The sequence below is a fragment of the Podarcis liolepis genome (assembly GCF_965112155.1).
Source record: "Podarcis liolepis genome assembly, chromosome: Z".
Taxonomy (NCBI): Eukaryota; Metazoa; Chordata; class Lepidosauria; order Squamata; family Lacertidae; genus Podarcis; species Podarcis liolepis.
Genome location: NC_139570.1, coordinates 31,378,003 through 31,405,566, shown reverse-complemented (window position 1 = coordinate 31,405,566; position 27,564 = coordinate 31,378,003). Strand labels below are relative to the sequence as shown.

The 27,564-nt window shown below is 45.1% G+C and overlaps 1 long non-coding RNA gene across 1 annotated transcript; it reads left to right on the top strand.

The window, feature by feature from the left end:
• The first annotated feature begins 1,460 nt into the window (after positions 1–1,460).
• LOC310698406 lies at positions 1,461–9,735 on the top strand. Its single transcript, XR_014521507.1, has 3 exons — positions 1,461–4,488; positions 6,999–7,214; positions 9,632–9,735. It is a non-coding gene; the product is annotated as an uncharacterized lncRNA (long non-coding RNA).
• The last annotated feature ends 17,829 nt before the right edge of the window (positions 9,736–27,564 follow it).

The following is a 27,564-nucleotide window of genomic DNA, read 5'->3' as shown; positions in this document are numbered from 1 at the left end:
GCAGAAATATGATGCCCTCAATGGAAATTAAATCCTTTGGATTACCATGGAATTCCTGATGGGAGGCACTTTGCCTCAAAAAGGACATTGTATAGTTTGAAGCTGTTCAGAAAAGGGCAACCAGAGTGATCAAGGGGATGGGGCTACTACTATGCAAAGGAGGCCCGGTACTGAGTTAGTTGTGCAGACATGACTTGTACCTCACGTTAAGTACTTAATTCGTTCCGGAGGTCCTTTCTTAACCTGAAACTGTTCTTAACCCGAAGCACCACTTTAGCTAATGGGGCCTCCTGCTGCTGCCGTGCTGGCGGAGCCCGATTTTTGTTCTTATCCTGAAGCAAAGTTCTTAACCTGAAGCACTATTTCTGGGTTAGCGGAGTGTGTAACCTGAAGCGTATGTAACCCGAGGTACCACTGTAATGAATATGCTTCTTGCTCTGATGCCTCTGGGACATGGTTGTATGACTTAGGCTGGAAGAAGATGGAGAGGCTGAAACAGAGACTAGTCCATAAGGCTAGTGCCATACTGAAGGAGCCCTAGGCCTTTGTCTCAAGAAAAGTTTCAGGGCATGGGGGCATACCCTCCAAGTGTCCTGATTTTCCAGGGACATTTCAAAAGCCATCCAGGAATGTCCTTGTTTCCTCCACCAGTGCTGCTGCTGCCTAGCTCGAGCAGGAGGATAAGCCAGCACTTACCTTGAGCGACAGCAGTCGTGGTGGCGGCAGCTGCAAGGGCGCATCCTCTTGCATTGCCACTGCATCTCCATGTCCTTTCCATGGCCACTACTTCCTATGGGCTGCTTGTAGTGGCTGCTGGAGAGGGGTGAAGAGGAGGAGGAGAGGATGCAGCCGCCAGGGTCCAGCCCCATGTGATGTGCCAGCTCTGAGGGGCAGGCAGAGGGCAGGGCTCCCTGGGCAGGAAGAAAGGGGGAGTGGAATGAATGTGGAGCACAAGGAGTCTTGATTTAAATATTAATAATGCATCTAATCTTGGCTCCTTTTCTAAAGTTTATTCATTTGTGATTTATTTATTTGTGTGCGTTTTTCTTTTTGTAAATCTACCAAATAATAGATTAAATAAAATCAGGATTGAGGGTTGTTGTTTTTTCAGGATGGTGGAGGGCGTGGGTGCTGTGCTCCATTGGTGCAGTGGGGGTGGCACTTGCCCTCCTTCCAATAGAAAATGCTCTGTGGGGGGAGAGGATTAAAATGTGGGCTCAAGGAGGGTCTGTGGCAGGGGACTGAGAAGTGTCCCTATTTTCATTTGAGGAATGTTGCGTGGTATGTAGGAGTGACTCAGGTTTTGTTTCTGGAGTGGCTGTATCAGTTCTGGACTAAAATCTGGGAGACCAGGGTTCAAACCCCAACTCGTCCAGGAAGCTCACTAGATGACCTTGGGCCAGTTGCAGTCTCTCTCAGCCAAACCTACTCTTGTGGGTTGGGAGATAAAAAGGGTTGGGAGATAAAATGGGAAGGAGAACCATGTAGTTCATTGGAGAAAAGATGTGATTATGTAAAATAAAAATAAAAAATCTGAATAGGTCATGAAGTACAAGTGACCAGTGGTGATTCCCCCACCACCTTCATTGAGACTGCTTCCGAGAAATTACAGAGAGAAGCTCTTTTGTGAGAGGTATTTTTTCCCTTGGAATCAACAGCTGGTTCCTATCGGGCAGTTTGCCATTGCAAGAGGTCGGAGAGATTTGGGGAGGGGGAAGCTGGAGGAGGGGGCGAGAAGGCCATAATGAGGAGGACGGAGACAGAGGATGAAAGGCCTGTCAACGGGCAGGGTGGAACTGAACCTGGAGGACACCCCAGTGGGAGCCTTTGAAGACGCTCTCTATAGGGTGCCCTCTTTTAAACATCAGACTGCACTGCTGAAGGGAAGGCCGTGGCAGGGGGGAGGGGGCTCACTTTCCTTCTGACAGCTTATAGGGGCTGGGAAGCCCCCTGCTAAAAGCTGCCCTGCCCCTCTGTCAAGGGCCTCCTGCAGGCTACTTCTCTGCAGGCTTCGGCCTACGTCCCTCCCTTTCTGGTTCCTGTCGGAAGCTAAAGGGGGCCGATATCGTTTACGGAGGGGAAAGGCAGGAGGCAGCAACCCTCGGAAATCAGCCACGGGGCAGTCCTGCTTCCTGTGGAAAATCAAAACGCCGAGTGGGCTGCAACAGGATCTCTTGGCAGCCTTTAGGGTCACTTGGCCAAAGACAGGGAGAGCTGTGGCACACAGAGGGGTCTTTGGAATATGCCTCCACCCACCATCTTGGGGATGGAAATGCACAAAAACAGGAGCTGGTCTGGTGGAGCGTCTCAGAGCCTGGATTATGATGTTTCTGGCTGTGGAAAATACAGTACAAGTATTTCTGGGGTTCCCTTGGTAGCATTAGGCAAACCACTTGTAGGAACCAAAGAACAGCATTCTCTTCTCACAGGCGTCAAACCAGATGCCCCAAAGAGAAAGACACAAATAGGACCTGAGCTTTTTGATAGAACAGTGTTAAATTGGTTAAAGCTGTCTGCATTGCAATAATAATTCCTAAATGCTCAAGGACAAGCAACTCCCCTATAAAGAAAGGTTGCAGCATTTTGGACAGTTCAGAGAAAGGGGGAGGAAGAAGCAATATGCTAGAAGTTTATAAAATTATTCATGGCCTGGAAAAAATGGATAGATAAAAGATTTTTTCTTTCTATCTCATGATACTCATGGCACTATCATTATCTTTACTGTATGTATGTATGTATGTATGCATGCATGTATGTATGTATGTATGTATGTATTTTCCATCCTCCCCTCTAAATTCCCATGGTGGGTTACAGCATTTAAAACGTTATTAAATCACTGGACATTTGATGAAGCTGAATGTTGGAAGGTTCAGGACAGATAAAAGAAAGTCCTTCATGCAGTGCATAGTCAAACCGAGGAACTCCCTCTTGCAGGAAGCAGTGAGGGCCACCAACTTGGATGGCATTAAACAGGATTAGACAAATCCATGGAGGAGAGGGCAATTGATGGCTTCTAGCCAGAATGGTTATGCTTTGCCTCCACAATTAATGGCAGCAATGTTTCTGAATACCAGTTGCTGGAAAACATAATAAGGGAGAGGTCTCTTGTTCTTGAATGCTGCTTGCAGGCTTCCACTTGAAGCATCTGCGTGGCCACTTTGAGAAGAGGATGCTGGGCTAGATAGGCCCTTGGCCGGATCCAGCAGATCTCTTCTAATTTCTTATAATGGAGGGAGTGGTGCTTTTGTTTGCAAAACCTAAACTTTACTCCATTGCAGGCTATTTCCCAATCTTTGCAGGAAACGTCAAACTCTTAATTGTGGTGGCGGCAGCCTCTGCTCTGGGTCTTGTGGATGGAAATGCAAGCTCAGCAGACAGCAGATTTCAAGTTCCTTCAGGTCAATGTTTACATGAACCGTCTCTCCGCCAGAGCCCAGAGCGCTGCTTGTAAATGAAGAAAAATCAGCAACTAAGGGCTAGGATGGTGGAAGTATCTGGGGATCTCATCATTGTCAATTTCAATAAATATTCTAAAAAACAGAGAGCGAAAGAAGGAGAAAACCAGTTGTCAAGAAAGGAGATTCCATTTAAACCCTAGGCAGGGTAAGAGCTCCGAGGGCAAGAGCTGGTCAACGGTGGAATGGACTCACTTGGAAGGTAGTGGGCTCTTCTTCCTTGGTAATTTTCAATCAGAGGTTAGGGGGCCATCCATCAGGGATGCTTTAGCTGTGATTCCTACATTGCAAGGAGGTTGGACTAGATGACCCTTGGAGGACCCTATGATTCTCCCTCTAGGTGTACTCAAAGAGATATGTCAAGGATGGAAAGCAGAAGGCAGCAACAGCTTAGTCACACTCCAAAGGGGTGATCCTGAGTATCATGAAATCCTCACAGCTGTGGAGCCATAAAAGTATATGACCCACAAAGAAGCATGCCTGACAGATCCGTTGACAGTGGGGTGTTGACCAAGTTCCTTTACTTCTCACTGCAGGCATCATTCCCCTTGGGTCTGACCAGTCCACCCTCCTCAAAGAAAGAGCCTTGCTGCTCACAGAACCTTGGAAGGCAGTGTTGTATGGTGACCCAACCCCAAGCTCTTTCTCCTGTGGGCTACTGATATGGACCACGCGACTTAGCAGCTCATTCTCCCATCCAGAGCGTGGTACCCAGTGAAGGCTGGTTGTGTCATGGCAATGAAGGTCTAGCACTACCAGGTGAAATGTCAAGCAATAAAAAAATATGTATTTTAGACCCCAAATCTCAAAGGCACCCAGTAGAACTCATAGACATCTAACAAAGCTGAATGTTGAAAGATTTGGTACAGATAAAAAAGAAAGTGCTTCTTCATACAGCGTGGTGTTAAACTATGGAACTTGCTGCCACAGGAGGAAGCAGTGGTCACCAACTTGGATAGCTTTGAAAGAACAAATTCATGGAGGACAAGGTTCTTGATGGCTACCATCCTGGATGGCTCCATCATGGTCAGAGGTAGAAATGCTTCTGAACATCAGTTGCTGGAAGTCACAGGAGAGTTGCTCTTGTGCTTGGGACCTGCTTGTGGGCTCCCCTTATGTCTTTATTGATCCTCCAGCTCAGAATGGAAAATCACAGGCGAATAGGAAGGGCCAATGGGGAAGGGGAGTTCAAAATAACTCCTGTTTCATTTACCTCTGCCTTTCCCCTCCATTCTCGATTTGTTTGGTTTTGTATTAAGATCTGCAGGTGTCTGGTGCGCAACAGTGGATTGGAAAATTGAATGTGATATTAATTTAATTAAAAACTGCCCTCTCTGTGTTAATCTTCTTGTCAAGTTTTAATTAAGTGCTGATAAAGGCTCAGCATGGTAGAAAGCGGGGGGGGGGGGGGTTGTCTGTGTATGGATGTTTTCTGATTTTTCTTTCTGGGAGCCAAGTAGGCCTACAGCCTCCGGGGATGGGGTGGGGTGGGGGTGCTAGCTAGGGGAATGTTTAACTGCTAATGAGTCCCATAAGGTGAGGGAGACTGAGTGGGGAGGGTGGGGCGGAACCAGCCGAACAGCATGAAAAGCTATGCCTCCTTCCTGCTAAAAGCTTCTGAACATCAGCAAATTTAAGTGGCTGTCATTTGAAGGGCTCTGCTGCTCTGGAGGTTTTTAAGTAGAGGTTGGATGGTCATCTGTCAAGAACACTTTAGCTGTGCTTCCTGCATTGCAGGGGGCTGGACTAGATGGCCTTTGGTGTACCTTCCAACCCTATAATTGTATAATTCTATGATCGCAGTGTTGCCATTCTGAGGGCTGTCCATACAGACAAACAAACAAGGAATTTCAGATGGAACCCACCCCCGCTCCAAAAGCCTGCTGACAGACAACCTTTGAATTTCCCTTTCAGAAGTGCCCTGGGGAGAAAACCACTTTGCATTTTATGTGAAATTCTGGAGTGTTTCAGCCATGCCTCCTTGCTGACTCTTTGGGACTTATTATGTCTATCAACGTGACAATCCTGCGCACCAGCCCTGAGCATCACTCATTATGTCTAGATTTGGCTGGCAGCAAAGGAAGACTCTCAAAATACAATAAACAGGCTGTGCAGCGATGTAGCCCAGTGGGAACGTAAGAACATAAGAAAAGCCTGCTGGATTACTATTCAGTTTGTTTGTTTGCTTGCTTGTTTCCTGAAATGTATACACCACTTGATTGTAAAAAAAGAGAAAGACAAAAAACAACCACCACCCTCAAATCAGTTTATAAAAGGATAAAAGAGGAAAATCAAGAAAAAATTACAGCAGTACTTTCAAACATACAAAAGTTAAGATTCTGTTCATACCAGACAAAACAAGCATCCCGCATAGTTAAACTATGGAACTCACCCACATAGGAGGTGGTTGTGACTTCCAACTTGGATGGTTTAAAATAAGATTGGACAAATTCCTGGAGGAGGAGAAGGCTATTGATGGCTACTAGCCATGATGGCTCTGTTCTGCTCTCCACAGCTGAAGGTGTTCATGCTTCTGAATGCCAGTTGCCGGAAGATGCTGGAGGGAAAATGGCTCTGTTTGCAGGTTTCCCATAGGCATCTGAGTGGCCACTGTGAGAAAAGGGTGCTGGACTTCAGGCCACTGGCCTGATCCAACAGTGCTCCCATTATGACATTCTTATGGTCTTAATTGTTTCACCATGGAATACCTGTTGCCCGCCTTGGTCTCAGAGGATAAAAAGGCTTAATACCAAAGGATGAATTCTTCAAAGGACCAGGAGATAAGGCCACGTCATGTGGACAATATTTTTGTCCAATTCCATCCCAACATGTCTAGGGAACAATGTGCTCCACCCACTAGCCAACACAGCCATTTTAATGGTTGCAACATTGCTGCAAAATTAAGAGCATTTGCAGCCTTTCTGTTTGTCTGCAATCTCTCATGAAGTTCATAGAATTGTACAGCTTAAAGGGCCCCCCAGGGTCATCTAGTTCAACCCCCTGCATTGCAAGAATCACAACACTTCCAACATTTCACAACTTTTAGCTCACTTCAGCTTCAAAAGCTGATTTACCCCTTGAATGTGCAAACAAACGGGGAGCAGATGTGCCTTTGGAGGTTATTTTCCCAGAATAATTAATCACAAAACTCATTTCTTGTTTTTTTACAAAAGGAGGAGAAAGAATAACACAGAGAATCCATGCAGGAAATTCTAGAAAATATTTCTAGCAGCAAGGTGGAGAGAGCATTTTTTTTTTAATCTAAGCAGCCTTTGATCTCTTGAAAGTTAACAAAATGTAAAATGTGGAAAAGTCTTGTAATGTAGGAAAGCGACAAGCAAATTTTCAGGAGACAGTAAAATGCAGAGTTGGTTGTGCATGTCTTGCAGCTGAGTGGTCAGGCTGGGCCAGAACTATATAGCATTTTCCCTCTGTGTACAATTTCCCGATTGCTAGGTAACTGGGGATGGGTTTCTGTTTCTAGCAAAATTGAAACAATCCATCTTGCCTTCCGCTAAAAAAAATAATGTTTCTTCACTACAGAAAGGCCAGCATGGCTACAGCCTGAGCTCTCATTCCACACTGTCTTCAAATAAGTGGAGATGTAGAATCAAAGAACGGCAGAGTTGGAAGGAACTCCAAGGGTCATCTAGTACAACCTCCTCCAATGCAGGAATCACAGTGAAAGAATCCGTGCTGGATGGAGTGCACCCAATCTCTGCTTAAAAACCAACAGAATAGGAATAATCCCCTTGAAAGGTAGTCTGTTCCACTGCCAAATGGCTTTTGTGTTGTTGTTTAGTTGTTTAGTCGTGTCCGACTCTTCGTGACCCCCATGGACCAGGACACGCCAGGCACTCCTATCTTCCACTGCCTCCCACAGTTTGGTCAGACTCATGTTTGTAGCTTCGAGAACACTGTCTAACCATCTTGTCCTCTGTCGTCCCCTTCTTCTTGTGCCCTCAATCTTTCCCAACATCAGGGTCTTTTCCAGGGGCCAAATGGATTTTACTGCCAGAAATTTATTCCTGATGTTAGTCAGAATCTCTGTTCTTGTCATTTGAATCCTTTTTTCCCCCCTCCTCTCCAGAACAGCAGAAATCAAGCTTGCTCCTTCTTTCATGTGACAGCCCTTCAGATACAGTGGTACCTCGGGTTAAGTACTTAATTCGTTCCGGAGGTCCGTACCTGAAACTGTTCTTAACCTGAAGCACCACTTTAGCCTATGGGGCCTCCTGCTGCTGCTGTGCCACTGGAGCACAATTTCTGTTCTCATCCTGAAGCAAAGTTTTTAACCCAAGGTAATATTTCTGGGTTAGCAGAGTCTGTAACCTGAAGCGTATGTAACCTGAAGCGTATGTAACCTGAGGTACCACTGTACTGTATTTGAAATGGCTGTCATGTCACCTCTCAGTTTCCTCTAGGGTAAACATACCCAGCACCCTCAACCATTCCTTGTAAGATTTGGTTTCCCCACCCTTTATAGTCTTGGTCTCCTCCCTCTGCCCCCCTTCCAGCTTGTCCATATCTTCCTTAAACTGTGGTGCCCAGAACCGGATAGAGGACTCCATGTTTGGCCTGACCAAGGCAGAATCAAAGTGATACTATGACTTCCCTTGACCTGGACACTGGACTTCTGTTGATGCAGTCTAGGATAGCATTAGCCGTTTCTGCTGCCACATCACACTGGTGACTGTTAAGTTTGTGATATATGAAGACCGTTAAACTGTGAAGCTTAACACTATTTATTTATTTCAGAAAAATTGTACACTGCTTGATTGTAAAAACAAAACAAAACTTCTCAAAGATAAAACAATAAAATCAGGAAGAATTCACAAACCTACTTTAAAACATAAAAAAGTTAAAAGACTAAAACAGATTAAAATCGTAAACATCTGGGTAGGCTTGTCTAAACAGGAATGTTTTTAGCAGGCACCAAAAAGGCACCTTCTTGATCTCAATATACAGGGAGTTCTAAAGTCTGTAGGTGCTGCTGCACTAAATGATCCGAGTTTTTACAAATGTGGAACAGGTATTATGTGGCACCTGTAGCAATGCCAATTCTGCTGATCAAATTGGTAGAGTGGGCACATGTGAGGGAAGGTGATCTTGAAGGCAAACTTGTCCCAATATGTTAAGGGCTTTATATACTAATAATAACACATTGAACTTGACCCAATAGCAGATATCTGAGTGCATGTGTTATATGCTGATAAGTGTTGCAGCGATTGTGTTGCAGCATTCTGCACAAACTGAAGCTTCCAGAGCAGGAGCGAGGGAAGCCCCACATAGAGCTCATTGCATTAATCCAGTCTCGAAGTAACCAACATACGAACTACCATGAGCAAGGCTTTCCCAGTCCAGGAAGTGGCCATAGCTGTCAAGCCAGTCACAGTTGTTAAAAGGCACTTCTAGCCACTGAGGCTACCAGAGCCTCCAGTGACAGAGCTGGATGCACAAGTACCCCCAGACTCTGAACCTGCTCCTTCAGGAGGAGCACAACCCCACCCAGCAGAGGCAACAGACCAATTTCCCAGACATGGGAGCTACTCACCCACAGTGCCTCTGTTTTGCAGGATTCAAGCTCAGCTTGTTCCCCTACACACCATCCATTTCACCACTGTGTGTAGGACTAGGCAGTGGCCCAGGGACTGCACAGTCTCTTCTGATTCAGATGTTGTTGAGAAACAGAGTGTCATTAGCATACTGGTGGTTCCTCACCCTGAAACTCCGAATGACCACTCCCTAGGCTTCATGTAGATATAGCACTGAAGATAAGGTAGTCCCGGGCTGCACTGCACAGTATAGCTGCCAGGGGGTTGAAAGGCCCTCTCCCAATGCTACTCTCTGCCCTCAACCATGAAGGTAGGATAGAAACCACTGTAATACACTGCCCCCAAATCCCATTCACCAGAGCTGGTTCAGGAGGATACCATGGTCAGTGGTATCAAATGCTGGCAAAAAGACCAAAAAGCAGGATTAATGCTCTGAAACTTGTGCTGTACCAAAACTCCTTTTCATTTGTTCCCCATCCTATATTTCTGCATCTGATTATATCTGCCTTAGTGGCGATCCTGACATTTGTCCCAACTGAATTTTATTTTTGTTAGTTTGGGCCCAGTTCTCCAATCTGTTAAGGTCATCTTGAATCCCATTTCTGTCTTCCGCTGTATTAGCTTCCTGCGAAATACCCCTAAAGCAGCATGAATCCAAAGATGGGGAGAAGGCACAGAGTTCAGCAATGAGGAATACTCTTTTCCCAGGGAACTTTGTGAATTCAGTCCCTGGCATCTGTCATTCAATCAATCTTTAGGGATCTGATCAACTTTCACTTCCGTTGCAAGAAAAAATGGACAGGTTTGGGCTATCGAAGGCCTCCTTCAGAACAAGGCAGCTTCGTAGGTCAAAAAGCAGAACCTGTAATAAAGGAATGTCAGTTCTTCTAAAAAGTGTCTGGAGTTCTAGTCCTTGCCAAAATTTCAAATTATGTGTTATTTTCTCTACTATAGCTCTGTTCAAGACTGAGTGGTACGAAGCGTCCAATGTAAGATTTTCCATTGAGCTGCTAGGTGATATATAAGACCAATTCTTTGGACTATATATCTACATTGGTCTCACCAGACATATCCAGTCACATTAATTTTACACCACAAATAGTAATATTTATCATCTCTGTCAAAATTAAATCCCAAAAATCACCAATTTACATTCCTGCCATCAGTGATAATATGTACCAAGCTTATTGCTACCCTTCCAACAATTAGGTGAGAAAAAAGAAAATGTTTTTCACATTTGTAATTTAGTAAATCTTTACAACAGAATAAGTTATGGATGCAGGAACTAGAGAGTGCCTCTGATAGGGGCCATTTGCATTGGTGCATTGGAGTTTTTATCTGTTAAAGTGAATGCTTAGTACTGCACAACGGCTTTGAAGCAAAACAGTGTCTGGTGTTCTAGCACCAAGCCCGCTAAATTTAGTCGAGTCCATTTGCAAGACTTCAAAAGAATAAGGAAATGTTACAACTGACTATTTAAAATCAGTTTTGTTTCATGCAGCTCCCTAATTTCACGTTCAGCTGTTTGCCTTGAGATAAGTTTAAATATCCGAGGCGGGACCCACATTCCGCCGTGCAAAAGAATGTGAGTTCAGCTCTGAGCTGATTGCTTTTATAAATTGCTGTTCGCTGGTTAAGTTTCTCCCAAGAACTTGTGAAGGGAAAGGCACCCTCAACTTTGTAAAGTTGATAATTATAAAATCATATAATTGTGGGATCGGAAGGGATCTCCAAAGGTCACCTAGTGCAGGAATCCCAGCTGAAGAATCCACGACAGGTGGCTTAAAAACCTCCAATGAAGGAGAGCCCACCCCCTTCCAAAGGAGTCCATTCCAGTCAGGGCTGGCCCAAAACATTTTGGCACCTGAGGTGAACTTTCCCCCTGCTCCCACTAGGGAAGAAGGGGTGAGTGAAGATCTACAGTAGGAACAATGGAGGAATCAAATAAACCTTACCCAATAGTGGAAGTGGAAATCAAAGGTCATTGGGTTTGGGGAGTTGATTCACGCTGGGCAAGTGAGGACCCCAGGAGACCCTGAAAGACAGCCCCTGCCATTTCCTTCCTAGAGGTGGAAGGAGACCAGCAGTGCCTCCTGTTCACTGAGAGGCCTCTGTACAGGCTGTGTTGAGGGACTGCTGAGGAGAATGCCACAGTCATCGGTGCCACCCCTGCAGCAGCAGCAGCAGCAGAGGACAATGTCTTCCTTCGAGGCTGGATCTACTGCCCCTGTGGATCCTGCCGCCTGAGGCAGTTGCCTCACCTTGTCTCACAGGTGGACTGGCGCTTGTCCTACTGTAGAACAACGCTTGCCACCACAAGGTTCTTAATAATGTTGAGTCAGAATTTCTTTTCTTGTTATTTGAATCCATTGGTTCAGGTCCTAGCCTGTCCTCCATGTGACAGCCCTTTAGATATTTGAAGATGGTTAGCATATCTCCTCTCAGTCTCCTTTTTACCAGGCTAAACATACCCAACTCCTTCCACCCTTCCTCATAAGGCTTGGTTTCCAGAGACTTCACCATTGTCATTGCCTTCCCTTGCACACTTTCCAGCAGGTCAATGTCCCCCTTACATTGGGGCATGCAGAACTGGACACAGGACGCCCAGTGGGGCCTGAGCAAGGCAGAATAGCATAGTAATGTTTGTGGTTTTGGTCAGGGACCTCAGGTTTCAAGCCAAAAAATTAAAATCTTTATTTAATGAATAGCAGAGAGGAACCGCTCACATTACAAGCTTTTAACCATTCAACTCACAAGCTGCATTTATAAGGGGCATAAGTTTAGTAAAAATGCCTTAATCACTGACCGAGATCAAAATGAAGGGTACAGCTAACATGTCTTCCTACAATAAAGCTGTTTTATGGAGATTAATGGGGATTGGATAACGCTTTGGCAGAATGTTTTTCGACCTCCTTTATCTATAGTCAATAACTGACGTTTGTTCCTGCAAAATAACACTTCTTGGCAAGAGGGGAAGACAGAAATGGATGGAAAGTCTGGGGCCCCCAAGAAATGTAACATTAAACACTTCACCATTGCTTTTGCATTCTTCTTAAACAGCTGCTGACCCTGCCGTGCATTGAAAGCAGGCGGCTTCCCACAAAGCTGCCTGGGAACTGTAGTTTTTTTAGGGGTGCTGAGAACTTCCAGGCAGCTTTCAGCATAAAAGAATACATAATTTCAAAAATAACAAAAGTAGCCATAAACAATAAATAAAACACACCCAAAAGCACAAAACCAAATTGAACATTTCCACGTAGATCATAATAACATCTAAAAACAAATATACGAAAAAGGAGTATTGATAACAGCAACAACCAACCCTTTCCAGTCCAAGGTTCTGTTCAGCAGCCTCAGCTTTTGTATCTGGGGTCAGTAAGAGGCCCTCCCTCTCAGACCAGGTGGGAAAAGGCCTGCAAGGCAGGGAGCAGGGCTTCCAGGATTCACAGTCAATATGTCTGTATTTACATTATAAAAGGAATTTTAAACAAAAATCTTGACCAAAGGGGGGGTGTGGAAATTACTTGTAATTTCTGCATTGTAGGGGGTTAGACTAGATGAACCCTTGTGGTCCATCTCTGCGATTCTATAATCTTAACCAACACAGTTCTCCACTGGAACTAAAAAAACGCCTTAATCAAATTTAAATTTAAGTACTTGCAAAGCATAGGATATTTTTAAAAATGTTTCTGCCTTCTGATTGATTTTCAGCTTGCATATTTTAACTCACACTCATTCTGCATGCTTCTTCTATAATTTTGCTTTTCATCGGTTGTTGTAACTGTTTTGCCTGTTACAAAATGAATTTTTAAATAAAACTTTCCGCACACACAAAAAAGACACAATAATCTGAGGCGATCAGAGAAGTTAGTGAGCTCCAGAGAGACTCTACTGGGAAGGCCTGAATATGTATGATGCTCAGTCCTCACCTTCTTCATGCCTGCAAAGCACAGCTTTGAGTCCCTTTGTTCTGTCTGAGGACCCGAGTGTGGGCTTTTCATCTCTCGTCATAAAGGTGGCCTCTGTCCCTGTGTGTGGATGTGCAACAGGGTATGTGAGTGCGTGTGCGGCTTCACGGAAGGGGGGCTGCGTGCCAGTCATCTGTCAGCCCTCCCTGATTACCGTCAGGCTGCCGGAGTCTGAAGGTCATCAGAAGGACATTTCAATTATTCCGTGTCATCTACCAGGAACTCAAATCTCATTGAGGTCCCGGTGGAGCGCAGAGGAACAGTAACTCAGATGGAAGGGAGGGGGGATCCATGTGAGGAGGGGGTGTGCAAAAAGAAAAAAAGGGGGGGAACTGGAGGACGAGGAGGAAGGGAAAAAACCTCATGCAATATGCACAGGAGGAGCTAAGGTCACAGGGATTGACAGCTGCTCAGAGATGGCTCTATTTTCCATGCCAAAAATAAAAAATAAAAAAATCACCCCTCTCCGGGCTACAGAGCTGTGTTTCCCATTAGATATTAGTGTGTGTGCCACAAGTAGCTCCTCTGAGGGAGGGTGGGATATAAATGTAATTAAGAATCTGAAAATCAAATAACTAAAGGGACTCCAAAGGGTCGTCTAGTTCATCCCCCTGCAATGCAGGAATACCAGCTAAAGAGTTGGAAGGGCCCCGCAAAATCACCCACAGCAAAAGAGTCATAAAATTTCAGATATGGAAAGTACCCCTAAGATTATATAAACCAGCCCCTGCAATGCACAAATCACAGCTAAGGAATCCCTGACAGGTAGCCAACCTCTGTTGATAAAGCTGCAATGAATCAAAGGAAAAGAGAACTGTAGGGTTAGAAGGGACCCCTCTCCCAGAGGTCATCTAGTCCAAACTCCTGCAATACAGGAATCACAGCTTAAGAATCCCTGCAGAATGACCCTCCAAGTAACCTTAATTGCTCTCTGTATGCTTTGATTGTATGGTAAATTGCTTTGCTTGAAGATAAGTGGTACATAAATGAAATTATTAATTATCATCATCATCATTCTTATCATTGTTAACAACATATTCTTTGTTTAAGAAAAGGCACTGGCTTGTGGTTTATTGCAAGTGCCTCTAGCTCTTGCCTTCTAATTGACACTGCTTTATCATGGCTCTTGTCTAAAGGCTTTTAAAATAGATTTTACTTGGTCAGATGTCAGTCCAAGAATATGTTTTCGGACACCTCACTTTCCAGATGCGCTAGACAAATTGCACAGACAATAGAGGGTTTTCCTTGTCCTGATACCTGCTCCACGCAGAGTTGCATAGTCAGTTTGCATATGACATTGGTACAGAGCAGAGTCCTTATTTCAAATTAGCTGCTTGGCTGCTCCTGGCCTTTTCTTGCACTGCTATCAGCTGTGAGCAAGGTGCCACCAGTGCCGGATTTACCTATAAGCTAAACAAGCTATAGCTTAGGGCCCCACTCTCTTGGCCCCCCCCAAAAAAAAATAAAGGGAAAAAACACTGGATGTACATTTCCAAAATATAAGATAAAAAACAAATGAAATAAAACCTCCATACAGCAACAGTATTTTGTGTTGTGTAGGCTCCTATGATGTAAGTAATGGGCCACGCCTGCTAGCCTGCTCTCTAAAACATCACTGGTTTGCTCATTTCTATATCAATTACTTTGATACAATACATATTTTGTTATGTGCAAATGGCTTTAGATGCCTATTAGGTCCATAAATTACCATATATTCAACAACAAAAAAGTGGCAATTTGTTGTTGACAAAGGACAGCTGGAGATATAAAGGGCACCAGGGGTCAGCAACCTTTTTCAGCCGTGGTCCGGTCCACCGTCCCTCAGACTATGTGATGGGCCAGACTATATCTTGGGGGAAAAATGAACGAATTCCTATGCCTGACAAATAACCTAGAGATGCATTTTTAATAAAAGCACACATTCTACTCATGTAAAAACACCAGGCAGGCCCCACAAATAACCCAGAGATGCATTTTAAATAAAAGGACACATTCGGCTCATGTAAAAACACGCTGATTCCCAGACCATCTGAGGGCTAGATTTAGAAGGCGGTTGGGCCACATCTAGCCCCCAGGCCTTAGTTTGCCTACCCATGGCTTAGGGCCTCATCAAACTAAAATCCGGCCCTGGGTGGCATCAATGTCCCAGCAGATGTCTTCCACTGTCTTTCAGGAGTAATGCTTTCAAGCTTTCTGGTGGCATCCTCAGACTAGGTCTGCATTGCAGGGGGTTGGGCTAGATGGCCCTTGGGGTCCCTTCCAACTTAACCATTCCATGATTTTATGAAATGGCTCAGGGTGGATTTGGTGGTGGTTCCCTAGCCTGGCCTCTCAGTGTTCTCTTTACCAAGATTCCTGAACATGCTGGAGACTTTTTTATTCTGTTCTGAAATTCCTAGAGAATTAACACACCATCCACTCCCCTGTCCTGGGGTCCTCTCACCTCCCGCCCCACAAAAAATCCCTTTCCTCCTTCTCCTCCTGCTACCTCCTGTCCCAGCTGTGTCCTGATAGGCTCAGCCATAAAAACATTACTAGGTTTAAATGAACTGATGGGGATTAAGAAAGCAGAACAAGGGTTTAAGAGCATCCTGTTTGGAAATGGCTCTGATTCTGAGCCACAGTCTCAGCCACTTAAAAAAAAACAACAATAATTGAGAGATCGGAATCGCAGATGTAGTTAATGGCAGGCCCACAGACTTCCACCAAGGGATGAACAGATCTCCTTCTCGGCTTTTCCACCACCAACCTCTGCTTCAATATGACTGCAAGGTTTCACTGGGTGCTGCAAACCACTCTTTTTTTTTGACTCTGGTTTAACCCAAAAATTAATTCTGGACTCAGACCACAAGCAACTCGCTACAGGTAGAAAGGGTTAGTGGGTTGAATATTTACTTATTATTATTGCATTTATTTCTTTATATTGTTGAAGGTTTGTTTTTGTTTTTAAAATCATTTTACAATGCCTATAAAACCAGAGAGAATGGTTATAACAACTGATGGAAATCAAAAGGTGAAAAAGAAAATTATGAAGAGGGACATGTCATGAGTACAGTTGCACAAGGGTTAAAAGATGAAAGTACAAGTAATGAATCACAGAATTGTAGAATTGGAAGGTAACCTAAAGGGGCATCTAGTCCAACCCCCTGCAATGCTGGAAAATCAGAGTTGTCTGATGACTAGTGCTGAATTTGCCAGGATTCTGAGGAGGGTTGTCTTGAAAATGTTGCTTCCGTTACATATGTGATAAAGGAATTCCAAATCATCTAAAAAGCACCTGGGAGTTCTAGTTCTTGTTGAAATCTCAAATTATGCTTGTGTTTTTACATGTTATTTTATAATAAAACTATTAATTGGATTAAAAAATATCCAGTTTGTGTTAAGGTTTCACAAAACTACTTTTATTTGGTTAATATATATTGGTCAATTTTTAGTATAGAAATCTCATACTGTATGTATATAGGCTTTGTATTCCCAGTGTTCAAACTACAGTGGTACCTCACATGACGAATGCCTCGGAAGACGAAAAACTCGCAAGACGAAAGAGTTTTTCGTTTTTTGAGTTGCTTCGCAAGACGAATTTCCCTATGGGCTTGCTTCGCAAGATGAAAATGTCTTGCAAGTTTGTTTCCTTTTTCTTAAAACCGCTTGAAGAGGTGCAGTTGCGACTTGACCGTGCTTCGTAAGATGAAAAATTCGCAAGACGAAAAAACTCGCAGAACGAATTAATTTCATCTTGCGAGGCACCACTGTAGTTTGTTTCCCTTGCTGGGAAAAATCTGGGAGATGTGATGTGGGGATTACTGGAGAAATAACTGGTGCAGGTTTAGGTTGTCGGGTTTTCCATATCCAAATAGTACAATTGGTAAATGGATTGTTATCGAAACCAATACATTTAATTTAAGGTCCTTAAATGGAATCAGGGACTCATCAAATTGTAGGTTTGTAAAGGAATCTCAAGGGTCATCTAGTCCAGGGGTCCCCAGACTAAGGCCGTGGGCTGGATAAGGCCTGAGGGACTTGTTTATCCAGCCTGCGGCAACCCCTGCCGCAGCGACCCCCACTGCCGCCACCCGCTCTCACTGGCACTGCGCTGCATGGCTGCCCACTTCCGGGTTGGAGGAGCACTGGAAATAGCTTGTGCACATGCACAAACGTTATTTGCGCATGCGCAAGCATTATTTCCAGTGCACATCCGGGTTGGAGGAGGCCCGTGCACATGCCCACAAGCTATTTCTGGTGCTGCTCTGACCCGGATGTGCGCCAGAAATAGCGTGTCTGCACGCGTATGGGCACGAGCTCCCCCGCCCTCCGGCCCACTGCACAATCGGCGCTGGAGACACTGACCCGAGGCGCAGTAAGTTTGCTGACCCCTGATCTAGTCCAAACCCTGCAATGCAAGAATCACAGATCAACAATCTTGAACAGATGACCATCCAACTTCTGCTTAAAAACCTCCAAGGAACAGGAGTCCACCTTCTTTCCCCACCCACACCAAAAAATGTTCCAAGAATGCAACCTAGTGGCATCTTCTCATCTTGCAGATAAGCTATTTAAAGTAAAGGACAAAACCTTTTGTGCCGCTAAGAGTTTGTGCATGCTAGGATGGAGCATCAGAGGGTCAAGGCAGGCAGACCCTTGCTCTGTGCCAAGAGGAAAGATCTGTGATGCGATAGCAGCTTTGTTGAAGAGGAAGATGAGGAAGGAAGTTGAACAGAAGCTCACAGGCATCACTCAAGCATCTTAGGCTGATAGCATTGTTTGCCGTCAGGTGATGAATCATGCCTGCCATGGTTAGCCCATGGTGAAAGTTCACGGCTGAGAGCTCCCTGACTTGCAATCTGATAATCAAAACAAACCACATGTGACATTTAACTTGACTATCAGCCGATTTAAAAATATAGAACATTTTCATTATACAGCAACAATATCTTTTTGGTTATGTCCCGCTCTCTCCCCACAAAGATCTTGAATCATGGAATCATAGAATTGTAGAGATGGAAGGGACAACAGTGGGCATCTAGTCCAATCCCCTGCAATGCAGGAATCTCCACTAAAGCATGCATGACAGATGGCCATCCAACCTCTGCTTAAAAACCTCTCGTGGGATTCTGTTCCACTGTCTAACATCTCTTACCCTCTCTAAGTTTGTCCTAAAGTTTAGTCGGAATCGCTTTTCTTCTAGTTTTTTAAAAAATATATTTTTATTAAAGATTTCTTTGTTTACAAAAATATGTTCAATGTTTCTTTTTTCAAGTTACGTTTTCTGCAGATCAGTTTGCTTTTCTTGTAGTTTGAAGGTAATGATCAAATTAGAATCTGTGGTGCAACCGCATTTGGAATAGTTACATCTGAGGGATCATTAGGAATGTGATTCCTTCATTGCTGGGGACTGGACTGGACGACCCCTGGGGTACCTTCTAACTCTACAGTTCTATGATTCTATGATTCCAGAACAGGATGTTGGATTGTATGAGTCTTTGGCCTGATCCAGCAGACAGGTTCTTCTCCTGTTTTTCCTCTGGCCCTTGTGACAGTGAGCCTCTGAGAACGAAGCAATTGAGATGTTGTGAATCCGCCCCTGAAGTACAGTGGTACCTCAGGTTACAGACACTTCAGGTTACATATGCTTCAGGTTACAGACTCCGCTAACCCAGAAATAGTACCTCGGGTTAAGAACTTTGCTTCAGGGTGAGAACAGAAATCGTGTTCTGGCGGCGTGGCGGCAGCAGGAAGCCCCATTAGCTAAAGCAGTGCTTCAGGTTAAGAACAGTTTCAGGTTAAGAATGGACCAACGGAACGAATTAAATTCTTAACCTGAAGTACCACTGTACATCAAAGCTTTGAATATGTTGCGTATGGTGCTCTGAAAGCCTTTTCCTCTCCACATTCTGGCTTGCTCCTTTCCAAGTCCCCATCCATACTACCGTATTTTTCGCTCTATAACACGCACCTGACCATAACACGCACATCGTTTTTAGAGGAGGAAAACAAGGGAAAAAATATTCTGAATGAAACAGTGGACGTATCATTTTTGTGATTCATGCTGTGGCCACAGACATGTGATCTGATGGTGAATTTGGGGTGACCCAATGCAAAAATCCTGAGAATCCCTGTGGATCCATGCTTTGTAACCACGTTTTTGCACCATTGCAGCCCCAGGCAACAGTGGGTGCGTGATTTTTTTTGGGGGGGACAGGCTGTAGCCATGGACATGCTGTGTGCTCTGATGGTGAATTTGGGGTGACCCAATGCAAAGATCCTGAGGATCCATGTGGATCCATGCTTTGTAACCACATTTTAAGTGGGGAGGGAAGGAAAAACACAGAAGGCTAAGAATGCAGGAGAGGGCTATAACGTGAGGAAAGGAAGGCAAAAGTTTTCCCCCACCCACCCACACAAGCCAGCCACTGTTTAAGGATTTCATCCTTTTAAATGGAAGAAAGCATATTTGAATGCTGTGTGTCTCCAAAAACAAAAAGCAGGAAGTCAAATCAGAATTTTAAGCCGAACCTGTAATCTCTCTTCCCTTCACAAACATTGTTCCCTCCGGAGCAGGGAGAGGAATTAGAAAGACGCTCTGCTCTCCTCTCTTCTTGCCTGGAGGGGAGGGGCTTTCCCTGCTCTTTGTTCCGTTTGAGCAAACACAGCAACGAAACAGAGCAGGGTGGGCAGTAAGACCCTGAGGCAGAATGCAGGGAAGCTGCCACTTCCTCTCTTCAGGCTTCCCTTCTCCCTGAAGCGCGGTTTGATTTTTGCCTTATTTTTCGGCTACAGGGACCACACATTCGCTGCATAACACGCACAGACATTTCCCCTTCCTTTTTAGGAGAAAAAATCTGCGTGTTATAGAGCGAAAAATACGGTACATCATTATTGGTGGTGGTGAAATCATTCATGACTTAATTTGATCAGGGAGGTTTGGTGGGATTTGCTCAATGACTGGAAAGCAAAGATTTGGGTACTGCTGTAATCTCTACCCTGATTTGTGATCTCAGAGATAAAGCATTTAGGCAGAATTTGGGGAGGTTTTCTCTTTCTGCACAGTGCAAGATTTAGAGGAAGCAACCCACACATTGAAAGAGAACACAGGACATTGTAGAGCTGGAAAATGATGAAGGCATGATTTCCCTATGAACTAAGGTTTCAGAGTTTGAAGCTTTTCTTGTTTAGAGAAAAAGCAAGTAAGAGATGGCATGATGGAAGTTTATAAAATGGTGCCTGGCATGGAAAAAGTGCAGGGGTGGAGTTATAACACTAGACATTGGGGACATCAAATGAAGCTGAATGTGGGAAGATTCAGAGCAGATAAATATAGCACTTCTTCAGGCAGTGCATAGTTAAGCTATGGAACTCTCTGCCACAGGAAGGAGTGATGGCCACCAATTTAAATGGCTTTAAAATAGAATTATACAAATTCATAGAGGAGAGGGCTATCAAAGGCTACTAGCCAGGATGGTTATGTTCTGCCTCCACAGTCAGAGGCGGTTATGCTCCTGAACACTAGTTGCTGGAAACCACAAGAGACCAGAGTGCTCTAATACAAATCATGCTTGCAGGTTTCCAGACAAAGGCATCTGGATGGCCACTGTGAGAATAGGATGCCATTGGGCTGATTTTATGTTCATATATTTGTAATTCCACATGACTTGCCTATCTCTTGGATGTAGGAACCCCCCACCCAAAAAGCCCCTGTATTCCCAGGATTCATTCACAAATCATGCAGTACAGAACAGAGAAATAAATGGTTAGCCAAGTGAATCCCCATGATCATCTATGATCGCCACTGCCCAACAACTGCAATCCAAGGGAAATTGAGTTGTGCCAAAGTCCTGTTGCAATCACTGGGAGATAAATGCACTATTACACACTCCAGGCTTGTTGATTTCAGCAAAGGACAGCAAAGAGGTTCTGGCGGACACCCAGCTGTGTGTAATTTGGCACGGAGAGGAGGCGTCGAGAGATGGGCCAAGAATAATTTAATCAACAAAGTCAACTGGGACTTCGGGATTATCTAGGATTTCTCTGGGATCCGATAACACTTTTGAAATATTGCTGAACTCCAGGTGGCTGGTTTTTGAAATGCTCAGTTTGTGGTATGCCCAGTTGCAGAGGGTGCATGGCGGCACTGGTTCATCATGCATAGGAATATAAGAAGAGCCTGCTGAATCAGGCTCATCTAGTCCAGCATCCTGTTCTCACAATGGCCAATCCATGCACAAGAACATGATCAGGCCAATGACCCATTTTGTCCAACAAACGGAACCAGAGCACAAGAGCTGTCTTCCATTCTACAGTTTACAGCAGGGGTTGGCAAAGTTTTTGTGGCTTGGGCCGGTTCACGGTCCTGCAGATGCCGCAGTAGGCGGGAGTGTGTGTGTGCATGTGCAAGCACACATGTGCGAACGCTATTTCCAACGCTCCTTCCGGCATGGAGGAGGTGTGCGCAGCTTCCCATTGGCTGTAGGAGCTTCCTGCAGCCAATGGGAAACCGGCCAGCGTTGTGGAAGGCAGTCCCCACTCTGCTCTGCGCTAGTTTAGCGTGGCACACAGGAGCCGACCAAGCAGGCGGTGGGGGTCCATGGGTCGGTTAAAGGACCCCCATGGGCCGCTTTTGGCCCATGGACCTTAGGTTGCCAACCCCTGGTTTACAGCAACTGTGGTTGAATCAGCTCACTAATGCTGAATGACTTGAATGAATTATACTGGAATCTAAATTTTAATGTGCACTTTTCCAAAAGGCATGTAAGAAGTACAGGCCTAATATTTGCCTTCCATCAGTAATGCAGATGATTGAACTCGTCTCTACCTACTAGCCTGCACAACTTGCAGGGGCAAAGTCTTTGCAAAGTGTGCAAGGAGAAAACCATAGAGTGCTTACTTTGGTCTCACCACACAATGTGCATCACAAAAGCAGCAGTTTGGTTGGTTAGCATCCATCTCTCTTGGGAGATAATGTAGCCATTGGTTTGAGTCCTGCCCTCTGGAACAGCAGAAAACAATCTTGCTCCATCTTCCATGGGACATCCCTTCAGATATTAGAAGGTGGCCTTTTAATCACCTTTCAGTCTTCTCCTGGTGAAACATGCCCAACTCCCTCAACCATTCTTCATAAGGTTTGGTTTCCAGGTTCTTGATAATCTTTGCCACTCTTCTCTACACACCTTCCAGCTTGTGACTACCCTCCATTAACTAGGATGCCCAAAAATGAACACAGGACTCCAGGTGGGGTCTGACCAAGGCATAATAGAATGGGACTATGACTTGATCAGGACTCTGGACCTCTGTTGATGCAGCTCTGGGACAAGTTTTAGAGAGAAGAAAGGCATTGAGCCTTAGATGCTGTTCTTGCACTGCAGCAGGTTGAACTAGATGATGGGCTCCCTTCCAGCTCTACAATTCCATAGTTTTGTAAGCTGGAGCACAGCTTGATACCCAGGGATAAAGTCAGAACCAGCTGAGACTATCTGTTCTGCTTCCATCTCCTGTCCCACTCCCACATCCAACACTAGACAGCATGTCTTCCAGACCACAGGGTAGGGGAGTTAGTGATGGTCAGATGGCAACCTTAGCGCTTCACCAGTATTCCCTTCAGTCACCAGCTTTCTTAAATGCAGAGGCAAGAGCTAGCAGAAGGGTGGGTTGATTTTTCTTTAAAATGGGTGTGACCTCGCATGTGTCCTCTTGGCCAAGACCCAGGAGTTCAAAGGAAGACCTCCTAATGTTTGTTTCACCAGCTGAACACACAGAAGGATGTAGTTCCAGGAAAGGCCACCCACTGCAGGCTTTGACTGCACCACGTTTGGATCAGGCTAGGTCCTAGGCTTCTAGAACCTTCCACAGCCCCATGCTCAGGCATCTGCTCTCAAGATGCTCCCATTCCCAGAATAATTTGGGAGAGGCAACCCAGCTTCTTGGGATTTTTTGGCAGCGGGAAAAATCTCTCGTTGTGTCTCTGTGCAAGGGACTCTTGGACAAATTAAGTTAGAATTCCAATAAAAGCATTCCTGTGGTCCTCTGGCATGTTTTATTTGTTTATTTATTTATTCCCTGCCTTTTTCCCCTGACATGGAGAAAACCCAGGTTAGCATGTATAGCCCAGATCAGTTCAATGTCCTTTCTTGATCCTAAATCATTCTCTCCCAACTGGACAATTAAGGCAACAGGAGGGCCAGTGGCCACTATCCTGGCAGATACCATGGCATGAGCTCATGCCAGTGCATCCCTCTGGATTCCCAGACCAAGGCCCAGCGTCTTGCTCCATGATGTTGAATTTGCATGTGCACATGCTCAGTGATTGATGCTGTGGCCACAAATCCAGATTCTCCTGGCACCATACCTCGCACCAATCAATAAGATGTTGTGAATTCAGAGGCCACTATGCACACATAGTTTTTATAGGTGGTGGAGCACCATGTGCCCAAAGACTTATCCATGTTAGGTGGGAGATCACAATCTGAGACCATTGTAGCTGCACCAATTTGGAAGGAGTGGGCAGTGAAATTATCAAGAAAGAGGCCACAGGCAGCTTTGGTCTTCCAGAGCACTCTAGTGAACTGGAGCTTAGCAACAGTGGAACAGATGACCTCAGAAGGTAGTGGACCTCCTTGGAGATTTTTCAACAGAGGGGGGTTGGCCATCTTTGAAGGATGTGTTAGTTGTGATTCCTGCATTGGAGGGGGCTGGCCCATAGGGACCTTGGGGATCCCTTCCAATTCTACAGTCCTATGATTCTCTGAGGAAAGGAGGGATCATTCAGCCAAATTTTGCTGGAATCAGAAAGTGAGGCTTGTAGATGCCGCCTCCTCCTCCCCCATCCTGGGAGCAAAACCAACCAACCAAAGAATATTCACCCCACATCACAGGTAGGAGAAATTAATGCCAATCAAGGCATGACCCAGAAATGTTCAGATAGGGAAGTTATTGTGTGATTGGTCCTAGGACCCGCCCCCTCTATGCACACAGCAGCAAAAGCTGCTCATGTTATCAGCTGTTCCAGGTTAGCATTAGACATAACAGTGTCTGCTGGCTAAGAGGAACACAGATCCGTCATTTGTTAATGGTTCATTTTAGTTCCTTTCAGGAGGATCAGGCAGGGCGATGACCATTGTAATCCAGCAATGGGCTCTGTCTCTATGCAAGTCATAGAATACTAGAATCATAGAACTGGAGGGTTGGAGGGGACCCAAAAGGTCATACAGTCCAGTGCAGGAATTGCAGCATTTGGACTTGTCACAAGGGGAGAGCTAAGCTGACATCTGCTCCCAGGTCCCCTGAATATTCAAGAAGTGTAGGGGGTGGGGATGGGGGCGGGCATTGACTCAGCAAGCTGTGTCTACCAGCACAGGGTCTCATTCACTCCAGGTGGAAATTGCCATGGCAGTGATGTTAAGAAAACCATAAATAGCTACGGAGGTTTAGGGATGCTGAAACCACACAGGAGGCTCAATGCAAATCTCAAAGCTCCATTGGCTGCAATGCCATCATTTCCCCACGTTAACATTGATTTGATTTCTAATTCCTCTTTCCATTCAAATGAATCTCAAAGCGGCTTACAAACACTTAATAACAATAACAGAACAGAGCATCACAAGTACAGCATAGGAACATTTAAAGAGCCTGCAGGATCAGGCCAATGGCCCATCTAGTCCAGCATCCTCTTCTCACAGTGGCCAACCAGATGCATTTATTGGGAAAATCACAAACAGGATTTGAGCACAAGAGCCCTCTACCCTCATGTGGTTTCTAGCACATAAAAAGGTAAAAGGAAAGGACCCCTGGATGGTTAGGTCCAGTCAAAGGCAGCCATGGGGTTCCGGCACTCATCTCACTTTAGGCCGAGGGAGCCGGCATTTGTCCACAGACAGCTTTGCAGGTCATGTGGCCAGCATGACTAAATCGCTTCTGGTGCAACAGAACACTGTGAAGGAAGCCAGAGCACATGGAAATGTCATTTACTTTCCCGCCATAGTGGTACCTATTTATCTACTTCCACTGGCTTTTGAATAACCTCTGTAGTTGTACCAAGTAAGAAATAAAGATACAGGAGAAATGTAAAATGAATAGATAGGTTTATGCAAAAAGTTAGTAAAGTAGAAATGAAGTATGGAAAAGAGGGGAGGCCAATGAACTACAAGAAGATTTATTGTCAATTATAGAAATTTATCCTTTTTGGTCAATGCTGTAATTTGTAACAAATGGCGTAAATACTTTCTTTTTGTGTATTTTGTTGGTGCAGAAGTATAAATAAAGAGGGGGGGGATCTACTTCCACTGGCATACTTTCAAACTGCTAGGTTGGCAGGAGCTGGGACAGAGCAATGGGGGCTCACTCTGCCACGGGCATTCGAACTGCCAACCTTCCAATCAGCAAGCCCAAGAGGCTCAGTGGTTTAGGCCACAGCGCCACCCGCATCCCCCATGGTTTGCAGCAACTAGTATTCCAAAGCATTGCTGCTTCTAACCGTGGAGGCAGAGCACAATCATACTAGTAAATAACCATCAGCAGCCTTCTCCCTGAATTTGTTTAATCATCTTGTAAAGCCATCCAGGTTTGTAGCCACCACAGCCTCCTGTGGGAGCAAGTTTCATAGGTTAACTACACAGTGCATGAAGAAAGGCATCCTTTTATTTGTCCTGAAACTTCATTGGATGTCCATGAGTTCTGTTGTTATGAGAGAGGGAGAAAAAAAGTTCTCAAACAGCTTTCTATCATGTTGCCTCTTAATTGCCTTTTCCCTAAAGTAGAAAGTACAGGGGTGCCAACTTGAATTAAATATTGGGGGGCTCAGGTAAGCCTCACCCCACATAACTGATCACAAGATGTGGCACCCACACACCATTTGGATGGCAATGTCCATCAACATTAGGGCCCCCCAGCCCCTTCAAATATTTTATAAGGTAAAGGTGACCGTTAGGTCCAGTCGTGGCCGACTCTGGGGTTGTGGCGCTCATCTCGCTTTACTGGCTGAGGGAGCTGGCATACAGCTTCTGGGTCATGTGGCCAGCATGACTAAGCCACTTCTGGAAAACCAGAGCAGCTCACGGAAACGCTGTTTACCTTCCCGCCGGAGCAGTACCTATTTATCTACTTGCACTTTGACATGCTTTCAAACTGCTAGGTTGGCAGGAGCAGGGACCGAGCAACGGGAGCTCACCCCGTCGCGGGGATTTGAACCGCCGACCTTCTGATTGGCAAGTCCTAGGCTCTGTGGTTTAACCCACAGTGCCACCTGTGTCCCCCAAATATTTTAGGGGGGGTCTAAAAGGACCTTGGCCCTTAGGCGTACAAGTCCCAAAGGCAGCAACTATTCCTCATAGGGGAGTTGCTCCACCCACTTGATCATTTTGACTGTCCTTTTCTGAAACTTTTCCAACTCTGCAAAATTATTTTTTGAGGTGAGGCCACCAGAACTGTCCACAGTTAATCATATAATATAATTAACAATTAATCAATAAGACCTATATAGCACTTATAACAAATCAGAAACTAAAAGCACGTCACATCGTATGTTTACAATCTATAAAACAATATTAGCAAGATAGGAACTAAAAAATAAGCTAACTGCAACTTGAATAAACTAAGCATGTTTAGGAAATTGGCGAATTGCCTGTTCTGGGTGGGGCTGCCCTTCCTCTGAGGTGCCTAGCTTGGAGGTACTCCTAAACACATATTCATTGTTAGAGACCCAAGTGTCCTTATCTGGTTTTGCAGACAAGGTTGGATTTTCACAAGGCACAGCTGCAAAGCAAAAAGAAAAGCTCCTGGGACCTATTTGAGGTTTTCACCCTGCTTGCCCCAGTATTCTGCCCTCAGGCACTTGATGAAATGTATTCCTCAACTCCCTAAAACCTTGCCTGATTCAAATCTCTTCACGTTCATTATCCCGGAACTTAGACACTCTTAGCGACACCCACCCACTGGGTTAAATGTCACTTAGGAACAAAGGAAGCTGCCTTCTACTGAGTCAGGCCTTTGGTTCATCTAGCTCTGGTAGCCAGCTTCCCAGGGTTTCCAGCAGGAGTGCCTTCAAACCTTGCTTAGAGATGACATTAGCAGAGAGTGTACCTGGTCCCTTCTGCATGCAAAGCAGATGCTCTACCAATCAGCTATGGCACTTCCTGTACTGGCCGTCTAAGGCTACAGCTAAGTGGGCATCCATGCTGCTGGGACTGCCCTGTGTCATTCGGCATCCTCTGTTCCTTTCATGCAGGAAGACATCCTCAGTCCTTCCTTTGAAACAGAACAATGCAGGCCCCTCAAGCAAGAAAAGTGGCAGGAATTCCAGCTTTTACCTTTGGAAATCTGCAGTGCTTGACTTTCTTCCAGCGGAGTGATGCCCCTTTCATGTGTGATTCATTATATCTCCCCCCATTGCCTTATTCTGGTCACAGAGTGGTTTTTTCCCTAATTACTGTTAGCTTTGCAACTGTGAACATGTAACGTTCCAGAAATTTAGATGTGATCTGCCAAAGACAAGGAGCTCAATGCAGCCAGAAGGGACTTTGAGCTCTTTTGGCATCATCACATCATGGACGAGAGCCAGAGAAATGCATCAAGGTCAGGTTTTTTTCCCCTCCCTTCTTT